The sequence below is a fragment of the Lampetra fluviatilis genome, chromosome 9 (genome assembly GCF_964198595.1).
Source record: "Lampetra fluviatilis chromosome 9, kcLamFluv1.1, whole genome shotgun sequence".
Classification (NCBI taxonomy): domain Eukaryota; kingdom Metazoa; phylum Chordata; class Hyperoartia; order Petromyzontiformes; family Petromyzontidae; genus Lampetra; species Lampetra fluviatilis.
This window is the reverse complement of record NC_136283.1, coordinates 1,904,892-1,920,563: the sequence shown is the minus strand read 5'-3', so window position 1 is coordinate 1,920,563 and position 15,672 is coordinate 1,904,892.

Genomic DNA, 15,672 nt, shown 5'->3' with positions numbered 1-15,672 from the left:
GGTTGAGCCAGGGTATGGCACCTTCTTGACGCCCACGGATAAAGGAGTTCCGTCAACATGTGTGCACCTCCACCGCCCAGGTGCAAGTTCGTGACCTACTGCTTTGTTGCGTTGAAATGGGCCCCAAAGCTTCAATTGAGTGCTCTTGCCAATAACATGTTGCCACCCAACGGCATGTGTCTAACAAGGCTGTGTAATGGTGAGACTTAGAATGTTGACACCAGTCTAGGGTTTGTTTGCCCTAACGTTACTTGATATTACTTGTCTTGAAAGCCAATTTTGTAGGATGATGGACTTATTTTTATTCACGTGTCAAGGCCAAACGGAGGTCTACTTATCCAGTGTGGACAGGTATCACATCTGCGAGTCTCCAGACCCGATTTCAGAAAGGTGTTGCTCAAAGATGTTTGGCCAGTTTCTTGGTGGAGCGTGCTGTTAAGTGTGTGTGTGGTCGAGTTAGATTCGCGCTCACGGCCGTCATCAGTGACGATGATCTAAAACCGGTCCTGGGCCTCCCCTAGGTCGACTCACCCTTAAATGAGTACCTGGTGCGATGTTTAGAAACGTCGTCACAAGAGAGACAAAGGCGGCCGGGCGTAATGCTGGTCACCCACCCGCTCGTGTGCCATGCGGGTCTTCATAGGTGCTCGCTAACAGCACTTGCTCCAACAGTCTGTTCAGGCTACACGGGGGATTTTTGTCTTTTGGTCGACTCAGCCTGACATGAGCACCTGACGCCGAGTGCAAACATCAGCACTGGAAAGACAAAGGTGTCCGGGCGTGGTTCTGACCACGCCACCCCCTCGGAAGGGGTGCCGCGCCGGCCTTCATGTTCAGGTCCGGATGGATTGTCGCATCGCGCGGTAGTGAGGGATGGCGACACGGCAGTGGTTAGATCATCGCTGATTCTGATGATCGAAGGATCTCGCCGGCGTGTTACATTATCATCAGCTAGCGACATTGCCCGCTACTGTTTAATTGACGTTGGGTAAACATTGGCCTTTAGATTGGGCGCAAAATAAATGTTTACAGGTTAGAGGTTGCCCCAGACACCGTGGGTGAGCAGTGGCTCGGTGCTTAGCACACAACCGCGCTGTGAACCTGGCAACACGAGTCACATTCCTGGCTACGGGTAACGTCGGTGGCGAGCGGTGTCTAAAAGTGTGGTTCGCCTCCCCACCCCCTTGCCCACCGACTGGCACCGACGCGCCTAGGGAAGTATGCTCGAGTAATCTCCGTGACCCACTCGGCATGAGAAGCCCTTAGTACGGGCGATGGATTGACAAAGGTGTTGTTCAATCATTTTAACTTACGGTATTTGAAAGATGTTGCCTTTAGCGCAATCACTAATCTGGGTTTAACGTCCCGTTTACACAATTTCTGTTTCACAATGATGCAGAGTTCCATTGACTGTTTAGAGTCACCATCAGCCATGATCGGTCCACTGCTGGACGACGGCCTTTGCTCACGTAGTCGCCCATCTCTCTCGTGGTCCTGCGGTGTAGCAAGCGGACTCCCGTAGCCGCTACGTCTCCTCGCTGGACGTATTCTCGTGCGCGTTTCTCTCCTTCGGCTTCTACTCCGTCGTTAGCCTCGACCACCGGCCATTGGATTACTGCCCATCTCATTCACTTTTCTAAGCCACCAAAATGATGTGTCGAGTATTTAACTTGAGTGCCTCAAAACAATTCTTGATTTGAAGCTTTCATGACTGCAAGGATTCATACTCTTAGGTTTTTTCGGTAAAGTCACGTAGGTAAAAAAGAATAATACTAATAAAAAAAAATAATAATAAATGAAAATAACGTGACTTTACCGAAAAAACCTAAGAGTATGCTTCAATTTGTTTTACACTAATATGGGACTATCGTTTTTAATTGATAAAGAACGGATACTTCACTGTAACATAACAAATGTGATGTTGATAGCTTAAAAAAGTCAAAGAATCTCCACTTGTTCGCCATAATTGTCAACGCGTGCCTGGAATCTTCTCCAGGTGGTCTCCAGAGCCCAGAGCCGGCACATTAATTGTGGTCTTGTTGCAAATTTTCGGAAGTGTTCACATTTTTTTGAAGCACCCTGTATCTGCAATCAAACACCTCTCCAATCGCATGTGCACATCTTTCGCTCTTGGCTCCATGTTCTTTCTTAATGTCCTTGTTCATGGTCCACGTGTCATGCATGGTATGTGATATTCTTTTGCGTTACGCGCATCGGTATTTGTTTTTTCATTATTCAGTAGAAACATATTTGAGATACTGCACTGACCGTAGTCACACAAGCAGAAATAACACAATCACAACACAGTTGTCAATAACACCGCCCTACAAGTCAAACAAAACATAAAATGCGTGACGTGTTAGGTAATAGCCCTTCAGCCCTTCATAGCTGAGAGATAAAGAGGATCGTTCCCCAAAACGTCACCTATTACATAAATGTTTTGTAGTTTTTTAGAACATTTTATTGACGAATATTTAATTATTAAGTTCAGTTTTTTAAAAGGACTTCGACCTGCTCCCGATATGTCAGCGCTCAAATTCTGCATTAACAGATCAACGACCTATTTGATGTACTGCACCACACAGGCACTGTAACTCATTGTTCTGCAGAGCTGTGCGTCTCGCGTATACTCCCATCTCTTCGTGGTCCACCCACCCATCCTCCACGTGGCGAGCATCGCTCCTGAAACACGTTAGCGCCTCCGAATAGCACGGTTGGCGACGTACGGTGCAAAGGAAATTCAACGTACAATGACAGATTAGATTATATCTTTACGCGATCTAACCCAAAAAAAACTATATTATGGATGATATTGGTCGCGAAAGCCTCCTTACTACGTATTAAAGTGAGAGGTGAGGCGTCAATGATTTCGTAATTTGCTATTCTGCACTTTAGCCGCCAGGTGGCAGTGTTAACCGCGTCTGATCAGACCAATTTAATACAATTGAATAGACCTTCGGTCTTATCGTGAGCATCATTATGGGTACAGCCCTATGTCAATCCACTGATGGGTTGGTCATGGCCTGGCTGTTGAGAAAAGTCAGTGAGGTTTGGGCAGGACACATCATGACCAGAAGCGACGACGACGATGACGATGATGATGACGACGACGATGATGACGATGACGACGATGACGACGATGACGATGATGATGACGACGACGATGACGATGATGATGGCCGATGAAAGAACCTGCTAATATTGTTCATGTTTGGAGTTAATTTCGTGTGACCAGCTGAGAGCTAAAAAGAGACCAGCATAGACAGTCTCGTTTGCAAAGGTGGCCTGCGTCACTAAATTGGCGAAACGAAAACAAATTAAACGAAGTGCGCCGATGAAGACAATTCATCGAAAAATAAAGTTGCTCGTTTGAGAAATCAAAAATGTTGCACCAACACAAATCAATGTAAAATTATGAAATAACTAATTTCCTGTAGCTCAAGTCGGCTCGGAAAGAAAATGTTTTGATTATTATAATACAATGAAGTTATGGAAATATCAAAGAGATACGATCGTGTGCATTAGTGCGATGGATCGTGGGATCGCGGGACCTCGAGGTATGGAGACATCGTGGGGAGTCATTGCTCCAGCAGCAGACAAACCATGACTGATGGTGATGCAATGGATGATGATGATGATAATAATAATAATGTCTCCTGCTGATGCTGCTGATGATGATGACGAATTGAATGGATTCTCGTCTCGCCTTGTGTATGGCTGCGCGGGCCACATGATGATGAAAAGGATGATCACGATGATGATGATGTGTGATCATGGAAATGGCTGCTGCTACCGACAATGATGATGGCGATTTAACACGTAGTAGGGGACTTTCGCGACCAATATCATCCATAATAGAGGTTTTTTTTGGGTTAGATCGCATAAATATATAGATGTGTTGTTAAAACCCGCCACCACCCGACACAGCCAACTAGTAAGGGTTGTCATGTTAACAGAACGTGGCCAATTCGTCACGAGTACAGCACACCGGTGTGTTGGAGAGCCAAGTCACAGCATTTACTGAGTACAATGTTTTTCCAGTAATTACAACAAGCTTCATCAGGCGACAGCTAGGTTTGTGGAGAAGTCCACCTTTTAGTTCCTTATATCGAGACGTAGATGTGGTTACCACGCTTCCGCGCTCTTGCGCCACGTTGGGGGGGGGGATTACTGAGGCAACGTGCATGATGCATTATGGGAGCCCTTTGAACTTGTCCTTCCTATCTATTGTGTATATTAAAATAGCCGTACCAACGATATTCCGTATTTTGTAGGCATGCATTTCAATAATGTAGTATTTGATGATTCGCTTCCACGCAGCACAAAGGCGGTAGCTATCCAAACGGTTAAAGTATTTATTTATTTCTTGATTGATTTTGATAATGATGTTCTGTGCAAAACTAGCTACTACTGGCCAAGACTAATTAGATAGTCTATCGAAATTGAAATCAATAAAAAATAACTTTAACCGTTCGGATAGCTACCGCCTTAGTGCTGCGTGGAAGCGAATCGTCAAATCGTTTAAATGCATGCCTACAAAGGGCAGCATACTTCAATAGGGGTTACCGTTGGTACGGCTGTTTTAATAAACACGATGGGCAGGTGGTGGTGGTGATGATGACATAGGGGGCTATAACACGAGCTACATTACGGATGATTCTGCAGGCACGACACTCGTGCGCGTGCTGGAGCCGCGCGCTGAATACGACGATCGGGCGGTTCCCGCGTGCACCCATCACGGCACGAGCTAATTAAGCAAGTAATAAAACGATAGAGGCAGGGCACTACTTAATTAAATATTATTGCAGCCAGGAGAGCTCGCGGAAGAGAAAGAGAGAGAGGGGGAGAGAAAGAATAACGAAAATGAAAACTCGACGCAGCACACACGAGACGCCCCCATCCGGCGCGTGCGCCACAACCTGTGCAATTATAAAATTAACTCTTGGAGTTTATCTCTTGAAATAGAACGGTCAGTGATATTACTGCATTTGGAAAGGCAATCAAGAGATGTCTTGTGCTAAGTAACGGTTGGATACAAAAAAGTCAGTGATTCGTTGCTCAAACACGCATTATCGCTGTGGTTATCTTGCTAACAGCCCTGAGTCAGTAGTGGAAATGCCACGTTGCTATGGCGAGGTAGGGGGGTCTATGTATAGGACAGCACTTACTTGGATGTACCGTATTGTCAGGATTGTAAGACGGTCCGGGAAGTAGAACGCGCCCCAAACCTATTTTCCGGTGTCAAGAATGTGACCTGGTCTTCTTGGTTCTTTCGGTAAAGTCACGTAGAAGGGAAGTAATAAAATAATAAAAATAAAACATAATAAAATAATTCTCACGACGTTTCGGCCACAACGCAAGCAGCCGTCCTCAGGTCTGTCTCCCCGACAGACCTCGTCTTCACCTCCCCGACAGACCTGGTCTTCACCTGCAGTCACGAAAGCTTTAAATCGAAATTTAATGTGACCTGGTATCAAAGACAAATATGCCCCATATCGCCTTCATAGAATGTTGGGGCAATTGCTGTTACCTGGTATCATACACACACACACACGTTCCAGATTATAAAACATAAGCACAACTTTTTTCTTTAAAAAAAACCCCACCAGGGATGTAAAGTGCCTTTATTAATAATCTGGAGAATACGGACAGAGAGAGGAGCACGTGGATCAGAGAAAAAAAATCGCCGGTTTAAGATGTTCCACACCGTGAAGTTGGCATGGGCAGAACGCGTCGCTCGAGGGAATCGTTTGCCGATGGTCAAGAATAGCGACGGGATTGGCAGCCAAGGAAGGTGGCGCGTCCGAAAGAACGTCAACGGCGGAGACGGATCGATTAAATAATCTCGTTCGCAAGTGCCAGGTGGATCGTCGCATCGCTAGAATCGCGGCCTGTGGCCACGACGTGCGGAGTCCTTCATCCAGCAGGGGATTGATCATGGCTTGTGATGATGTCGGTGGCCCTGAGTTCAATTCCCGGCCACGGTGGAGTAAAGTGGCGCGGGTGATTTCTGATCCAAGCCGGTGACTCCACCTGACGTTCACCAACGCGCGTTGACCAGCACGGCGACGTACGTTCACACACACAAGATCAGACACACACCCTGGGACTTAATCCAGCAGTGGATTAAGAAAGGGCTGTAAAAAGGTTTGGGGAAGAAACCTGGGATCAATGTCAAAATGGCTCCCCGTTTTCTCATAACCGAGCTTTACAATCCAGGAGGCCCAGTTTGACTTTATTGGTTTAAATTTTGTGTCTCCCTTCACACGAAAGCAGCACCTTCTGCTCTTTATGTTCATCTAATTAAGCAATATATTAAGCAGCACGTGTTTGGATGAAATCATTAAACACAGACCCACTATTTCCTCTCTGGGGAATTGCATTTTTTGTATAATTATTTGCCCATACCCCCCCCCCCCCAATTATATTCAAGTTGTGCTCATGCATTTGTGTGCTGCCCCTCCGCGCTCCCGCGTCTATGCTCCAGATAACAGCTCATTTAGATGATTATGGGTTTCACATCTTTGATTTAATTTGCCTTTGCCCAAATCACCCGGAATACGCGCGCCAGATCTCGTGAGATGTATGCATTTCGAACTTCTTTCGAACCGTACGTAGCCAACCGCGCTCAACGGAGGTGCGGGGGGAAAAACAAACTCAGGACAACAGATATCGGAAGATAAGCCGGGGGTTGCGCCTGGACAACGCTTGGATGGGCGACCTCCCATGCACGACATGTGCATGTGACGAAGAGCTGACGTTTGTCCGTTCGGTGAGTAGCAGAGAGGAGTGGGACAATGTCCATTGTTTTTATGCACTTCCATGCTCTCACGTCCGTGCTCGCCGCCTTCAGCAACCCGCACTAACCAGAGTGGTGAAGTATGATCGAATCGTCCCCACGAGACGCCCGGCGTTGAGAGGCCTTCATCTAGCAGTGTCCTGACAGAGGGCTCTACAACACATTCCTGCGGAGGGAGCTGGTGGGAACGTTGGGTCGCTCGGTCAATGGCCAGGGTCAACGACGGCGTGGTGTATTCCGCAAATATGGCCGACTGTGAGGGCGAGCACAAGCCAGCGTGAGTAGGTTAAACGTTGAGTTTTATAAGGGTACCACGGGGTGACCAGCCCCTCCCCACCCAACCCCTTTCCACCCTCCCCTCTCTACCCAGCCCCACCCCTCCCATTATTGGATGCACGACGGACGGACACAATAATCCCCTGTGGGCCGGTGTAACCCGGAGGTTCCTACCAGTATAATTTGATGATACTCTTAACTACCGATCCGTACAGAGTTTTGATTGTGCTGAATCAATGCTGCTGAATTTACGAACTGGTGTAAGAAACACGGCCCTTTTATCTTTCACGTGGAGAGACGGTGATATGAAGGAGACGAATTTTATGCTAAACTAGTTTGTTTTCTGATCGATTCAACTTTGCCAGTAATAAGTAACGCATTGGCAAGGTGTTATTTGCGTAACGTAAAGCAAATTTGCTTATTAAAGCAATTTAAACAGATTTATTACGAAAAACACAAGACAATTTGCCGACAAGACATGTACCCTCGGGCTTACGCTCGTAAACGGATGTTGAATAACAGAGACCCTCAAAGATAGCGATGCATATGTTACAGCCTTTTGTCAATCCACTGCCGATTAAGAGCCTCCCACGCAGTGCGATGCGATGGGGTTGTTTGACGGTGCTTCTCCCCCCTCGTCAGTGGGGGGGGGAGGGTGAAGGCAGGTAACGTAGACGTTGGGTCATAGTACAGTACAACAATGTATGTTGTTGCCACTGCTCTCGGCGCGCTTGGAACGCAGCGATGTAAACGCACGAGAGTGTATACGCGGTGCGGCGGTGGCACAATGGCACGTTGCACTGCTAAGACCCTCCATGTATAAGCCGACACGGACTATTGGGACGAGTGGTGTCAGCAGGCATCTGTGAAGGTCAGCCAGGCGCACCAGCGACGCATAGTAGCACTAGAGGAGGGGGGGGGGGGGTAGCAATCACAACGCCAGGCCGCCTTTGTCTTCAAAGTCCTGATGTTTGCACTCCGCACCAGGCATTCACGTAAGGCTGAATCGACGTCGGGGAAGCCCGGGACCGAATCACCGATGTCAGCCGTGGCCGGGAATCGAATTCAGTTCGTGGGTAGCGCAACCAACGACATCGACACTTCACAGCTAGAATCGGTGGGGGGAACAGATCGAGGCGAGACATGCGACTACCTCGTTTAGCTGCGCTACGAACCTGGCCACCCGAGTTCAATTTCCGTTTACGGCCAACACCAGTGATGATTATGAAAACTTACAATATTTTTTGGGGTAATTTTAACAGGTAATGCCCGCTGAGCGAAATCGCTCTTTTTCAGAAGCGACGTGGGCCACACATGGATAGCTCAACGAAGTGGCTTGTCACGTGGACATCTGAAGCGGTCCTGTGCCTCTCTCCCCTAGGTCGACTCAGTCCTAAATGAGTCTACGGTGCGGTGTGTAAACATCGCCACTGGTGGGGACAAAGGCGGTCGGGCGTGGTACTGGCCACCCACCCCCTTCGCGTACCGTCCCGGCCTTCAAAGGAGCTTCTCGCTCAGAGCACTTGCCCCGGCAGTCTGTCAAGGCTATACGGGGGATCTTTGTCTTTGTCACAAATACATATTTACAGCGTGCACAGCGATGCTGTGTAATTTTGCCCGCAGGACACAAGCGGTGCGTTAAATTAAACCCAAGTTGTTTTAGTTAGCAGCCCCCGGGTTATTGTGGACTTGTAACGTTACGGTTATCCACGGAGTTCCACCGCGCGCGCCTGCTCCTGCAAGTCGAGGATAAATCTTTCTGTCGGCAGATTTAATGAGAGCCGCGTGTTTAAGACTCACACCCCAGTGAGCGCGGATGCTGCCGATGTTGAGTCAGTTTACGTGTGCATGCGTGTGTGTGTGTGAGAGAGAGTGAAACGGAGTTGGTGTCTTTTTGTGTGTGTATGTGTGTAGGGTTTTTTTTCATGGCAAGCCGGTGGCGCAGTGGTTAGCGCACTACGAACTTGGCGACGAATATACGTGACAAATATCTGTACCGGTGATGGGCCTCTCCTAGGTCGACTCAAGCTTACACGAGTAGCTGTTTCAGTGTGTACACATTAACACTGGAGATACAAAGGTGGTCGAGCGTGGTTCTGGCCACCCACCCCCTCATGTGTCTCGTGCTGCTACTCGCTAACAGCACTTACCACAAACGTCTGCCAAGGCTATACGGGGGATCTTTGTATTTCTGTGTGTGTGCATGCGTGCATGTTTGTATTTGACAACGCACGTGTGCGCCCACGCGTGTCACCTATCGCACGCGTGTTCGCTGGCACTCGCGCGAGCGGAGTGACACTCTGCGACACGCCGCCTTGTCTCTGCGGGGCAGCGCCACAGTGAATGCAGCATCCATCGAGTCACGTGGCTCCGCGTTTGTGCCCCAGGAACGCGGTGGGTGGGGAGCGGTGTATCTCCCGCGATGACTCCTCTCGTGCCTGCACCGAGCATTCACGCGTAAGCAGAACTCTCGCAGAGCCGTACGACCCTTCGTGTTAGAGAACGACCCACGGAAGTGGATATCAGAGAACTACCTCTCTCATTTTCGATTTAAAGCTTTCGTGACTGCAGGGATTCATTTTCTTGGTTCTTTTGGTAAAGTCACGTAGAAGGGAAATAATAAGAATAAAACATAATCAAATACAATTCTCACGACGTTTCGGCCACAACGCAAGCAGCCGTCCTCAGGTGAATAACAGGTCTGTCGGAAAGACAGCGTCTGAATGAACGACGAAAAGACAGCGTCTGAATGAACGACGCTGTCTTTCCGACAGACCTGTTCTTCACCTGAGGACGGCTGCTTGCGTTGTGGCCGACACGTCGTGAGAATTGTATTTTATTATGTTTTATTTTTTATTATTTTATTATTTCCCTTCTACCTCTCTCCTTTCAAGTGACCTCTGGTCCACGCAGTAGTAGACAGCACTTCACCCCCCACACGCTGCTGCAGAGAGTAACATTATTTGTCGCGTGACAAGTCAAAGCAACGTTTATAATTCTGAGATGTGGAATTTGTCCAGATTAAGCGGGTAAACCAAATTGTACGTGAAGGATTTTTATTTTGGTGCCGAGGATGAGAGCATCAGCTCGCTACACTTGAGACCCTGCTTTAAACACAGGCGGCTGACAGCTGAATTCAATACATGGATCTTGGCGGTGGCAGCTCGGCTCTCTGACCTCTGAGCCGCCCGGTCACCGCGTGAACATCTGTGAAAAAGAGTTTCATAGCTCATACAATGACACCGCTCACGACCTCTTTGTGCTACGGTCGATGTATGCAGACACGCCAAGACGACTTCATGCCACCTTATACCAAGCTTCACTACTCCTCCCACATGGATGCATCGGCGTAGCTTTTTGGTGTGCAGGTCCGTGCACACTCCACAGAAAGGGTGGCGGTGAGAGGACTGCCTGGCAGGAGGAATTGAGGGCACCAACTGGCTTCGACCTGCCACGCCGTTAGCGAGGCCTTGCTGAACAGGTTCCGGACAGGGCAAAGTCTCTGCGCAGACAACCTTCAATCGAGGACGCTATCGCATGGCTCGGTGATTACGCACTCGCTGAATGAAACTACTACGAGTGAGAGAGAGAGGCTGGCCCGGCTGTCAGGCTTCGTAAGTGGCTGGCTGGCCGTGGTGAGTGAGCGATGGCATCGGCGGGGGGGGGGGGGAGTCAGCGTGCGCGCACACACACTTGCGCGCGCACACACAGACGCGCGCGCGCGCCCTTATCATTAAAAATGCAGCGCAATTAAAGAGCGACTCGGAGAGCGCCGCTCGCCTCGCGGCCATCCATTAGTCACAAAACAATTAGGGCGATCGACATGAGTTGTTTGTTCTGCCGTGACACGCGCGCACCAAGCCGTCTGATAGCGCGACACGCTCTCCCCGAACGCGCGCCACGAGTAAGCGGCGTGGAACCCTCGCCTCGGGGCATCGCTCCAACTAAATGCGCTCCTACGGCGGCGCGCGCCCGTGCGACGTATACACACACACACTTGATAATGGTAATACTAATGCGAGTGCCAATTATTGCCCTGCGGCAGTTTTGACCGGGTGGAATTTTGCGATTGCACGCGATACCAGCTTGGTGTCGTTACCTAATCTAAAGGGGAATGATGATACTTGATAAAGGTTTTGTGTGATGGGAGGATTAATTAAATGTGTATTTTTATTTGTAGTAACTTATAGCCCTTTGTCAATCCACTGCTAGACGAATGCATCCGCACACCGTGGCGGTCGTAGGGATATCGTTGGACCATACTTCACCATCCTGGTCAGTGCATTTTGGTGAAGGATGTCAAAGTGTGCCTGCTAAATATCAGCTCTGAAAATAATATATATATGGAATTGACATGCGAAGAACACGTATCTGTGTAGCAGGGTGGGTGGGACATGCAGCGGTACCCCCTAGTGCAGATAAGAGTTCACGCGGATGGATCTCAGATGTAGTTCTCTGATGTTGCTTTCCGCGGGCCCTTCTCGTTAGCGCGAGACAACGAATGCACTCCCCTGCGAGAGTTTCGCATGGATTCTTAATCTCACGGGCAGGACGTGACACCGACAGCACAATGCAGGAAAAAAGTAGGGAAAGAGAAAATTACTAAACGAAAATCTATTCAGGAAGGTTATGCAACGGGCTGTAAGTTGTTGTTTGAAATCGATCAACATTGGACACGGGCGTGTAAACGATGAAACAGTTGTTACCATCCATCTACACTGAGCAGCAGCTGCTGTTTTAATAATGCACATTTAGAAAATGTAATGTGGCACATTTTTTTAATCATTTCACTCAATTTGCGTGATAATGTAATAACGGGTGATGCTGAGAAATATGGCACAACGTCATGTCCGCAATAGCTAGACCTTGCTGGCTTACCGCCATCATCATCATCATAAGCCACATTATCTGTCCACTGCTGGATGAATGCCTCCCCAAAAATTCTCCACGTCTCTTGGTCCCCCGATTTCACGATCCGCCTGGAACCTGCACACACAGAAACCAAAGAATAGAATTTCGACTGTCAAGAAAAGTAAGTGGGCTTGAGCAGGACACGTCGCTATCGAAGTGATGCGATGAAATTTCATCGCTCCATCTCCACGTCTGATCTCTTGGGGAGCGCCGCGTTCTCTGCCTTGGCTGCTACTCCGTCACTCGTCTCGACCAACGGCCAGCATCACTTCGATAGCGACGTGTCCTGCTCAAGCCCACTTACTTTTCTTGACAGTCGAAATTCTATTCTTTGGTTTTTTTCGGTAAAGTCATGTAGGTAAAAAAATAAGCTTGTGTTGCCTCCGAAACGTCGTGATTTAATTTATTTTTATTTTATTTTTTACCTACGTTACTTTACCGAAAAAAAAACAAAGAGTATGGACCCTTGCAGTAACGAAAACTTCAAATCTGGAATTAGTCGAGATTATCTCTGTCAAAAGTGATACTCCGCAAGGGTGATTATGATAATGATTTATTACCGATGCTCCAACTTCTAAATCTTTCGGTGGAGTTCCACATTCCTGTGACGGGGACAAGAATATCCACACGATAACTACTCCCACCCTAAATCCCGCGTAGTTATAATCTTTTTTGATATTAATTTCTCACTAAAATTGTTCTGTTTGCCCTGGTAGACTGGAGTAGGTGGCACCTGACTAATAGCGATAACTGTTATTGATGTGGTGTGCTGGGTCGCCGACCCGGACTAGGACTTAAATTAACCTCCCCCCCACCCTCCCCGCTGCCCCCTTCCCTCCCCGCTGCCCCCTTCCCTCTATCCACCACCTTTACTCATTCCCCCCCCCCCCCCACCGTTTCCTCGCGGCGTGTAATTGGTTCCAAGTGTCGCGCGCCAGCACGTGTAACAAAATTAATGTGTCTTAATCAACGTGAATTATTGATGACCCAGCATCTGGGCTAATGTAATAGCAGCGCTCAGTAAAGCGCGGCTCCGGGAGAAATGAGAGGGGCGGTTTGGGCTTGTGGGGTGGGGAGAGGGAGGGGAGGGGGCGTGGGGGTGGAAGGGGCGGAGGATGTGGAGTGGTTTAAGTGCGAACATTTTTGGAATGTAATGGATGGATGAATGAATTGGTGAACGAATTGAGTGAATGAATGGGTAAGCGTCCCCTCTTATCAATTACATGCTTAATGGTGTGTGTTAGCAGTCTGCTGTAATTGTGGGCTATGATATCATGTTAATACGAATGAACAATTTTAAAAAATCACATTCTTCACCACCTGAAACATCATAATCATTGTCATTATAGTGCTGAAAATAAATAGGCTTTACCTATTATTTCTCATCAGCTTGATACCAGCAAAACATAGCCCTATACATGTGTCATGATCATATTTTACAACTCTACAATCATCCATAAGCAATGGGGGCGCCTGGTATCATCATCAATTAATTTAGCTATCATTTGTGGCCAGGTCGCTTCTGAAAAAAGCTATGAAGCTCAGTGGGCCTTACATGGTAAAAGTAAAAAAAATATTATTTCGTAACATCGTCCTGATAATGGCTTCCCGATGCTGGTCGCCATCCCTCATTAACATGCGCTGTCAAAATCCATCTCGCCACTGGACGTCAAGTGATTTCAGCTCTCCAACTCAACTCTGGTCGTCTTCCCTCTTCCGGCTGCCATTCAATAGCCAGTCTCGCCCATGATGTGTCCAGGCCAAGCGCATTCACTTTCATTTTAGCAGGTAAGGCCCGCTGAACTAAATATTTATTTTTTCAGAAGTTACATGGCCACAAATGATAGTCTAATGAAGTGGCTTACCATGTGGGGATGTATAGCAGCCAAGTACGCAAAACGCATGTTTTTAAATGTGAAGGGAAACCCCGGAGGACCAGCAGAAAATTCCACGCGACCACGGGGAGAACATGCAGCTCCAAATGTACAGGCATCAGGGTCGGGAATGAATCCACGACCTCCTGTATACCAGGCGAGGGCATTAACATTTCGCCACTCCGTGCAATGGCGATTATTTGCTTTAGCCTCTTTGCCCAGCAGACCACACGCAATATTCACAGATGACAGTTACAAACTGCTGCGTGGGGGCCATTGCCTGAAACGTTGCCTAATGTTATTTTTCCCTTTAAGGCCATCGTGTTATTGGCTACAAAAATGCTAGGGGCCGTCCATAAATGACGTCACGCGATTTGGCCGATTTTGACCCCCCCTACCCCCCTCGTCACACGGCGTCACAAAAAGTCACCCCCCCCCCCTCAACTATGACGTCACAAAGCTCTGCCCCCCCCCCAAAAAACCATATTTCCATTTTGAAAATAAAACATGCTTAAAATCACTTTAAACAATTGTCATTGTAGTGCGTATTTAATGTGGCGCTGCACTCTGATGTTGTAGGAGAAAACATTTATTAAAAAGGCGTTTGAAAGATGAAATTTAGCATGAAATTCACTTGAAAATATTCAACGTCTAACTAAAACTGCAGATGTTCAGAATACTATATTGAAATTCTCTAATAATTATAAAATATTAAAAGTAATTATAACTATAAAAAAAACTTGAAACTTTGTAGTAGAACGAAGCAAAATGGAGTGTACAATTATAACAATCACATATTCATTTCACAGAATGAAAAGCCCTGGTAGAATCATTCGAATCAAAATGTTTAATAATAATTTTTTTTACCAAATGTATGCTTCTCCATTTTCCCATGGAGAAGCAAAATGCTCCTTCATGGAATAAATAAAAGGTGACCTTCATAAATTAAAATAATCAAATAGTTAATAATGAAAATTTATAAAAATTAGTGCTGTTATAACAATTCTATTCAATTAATATGTATTTAAAGTTGCGCATTTTGATGTGACGTCACATTTCTCAAACCCCCCCCCGCCCCCTCTCGTCACACATCGTCACAAATGTCTGACCCCCCTCGCCCCCTAGGTGCGTGACGTCATTTATGGACGGCGCCCTACTCATAATACAAAGCAACCTATTATGAATTTGCGTTATACAAATATTTAGCAAACATGTTTTTGATAATTATCGAACGATTTGTCTGCTACTCAAATAAACTATTCATATTCCTAATTAAAAACTGGTTCACAGAATATATTTAAAACGAATTATCATCAGGTTACATGGTGTGAAGAGCAGTCTCCAAACCATATTATCCACTCCATCTCTCTGGCCTCTCTAGTTACGTGCTCTCAAGAAGGGCCATTGCCCGAAACGTCGCCTTTTTCAGGGACTCCTCTACTTACGAATATTCGACTTACGAACTTTCAGAGATATGAACAAACCTGTCCGTACGTCCAGTTGCCTGTTCGGACCGAGAGTCGTAAGTTCAACCGCCGCGCAATAGATGGCGGTGGTGGCATCTAGATGCAGAACGTGAAGAACCAGTGGCATCTACATCTGCAGAACGTAAAGAACCAGTGACATCTACATCTGCAGAACGTAAAGAACCAGTGACATCTACATCTGCAAAACGTAAAGAACCAGTGGCATCTACATCTGCAGAACGTAAAGAACCAGTGACATCTACATCTGCAGAACGTAAAGAACCAGTGACATCTACATCTGCAGAACGTAAAGAACCAGTGGCATCTACATCTGCAAAACGTAAAG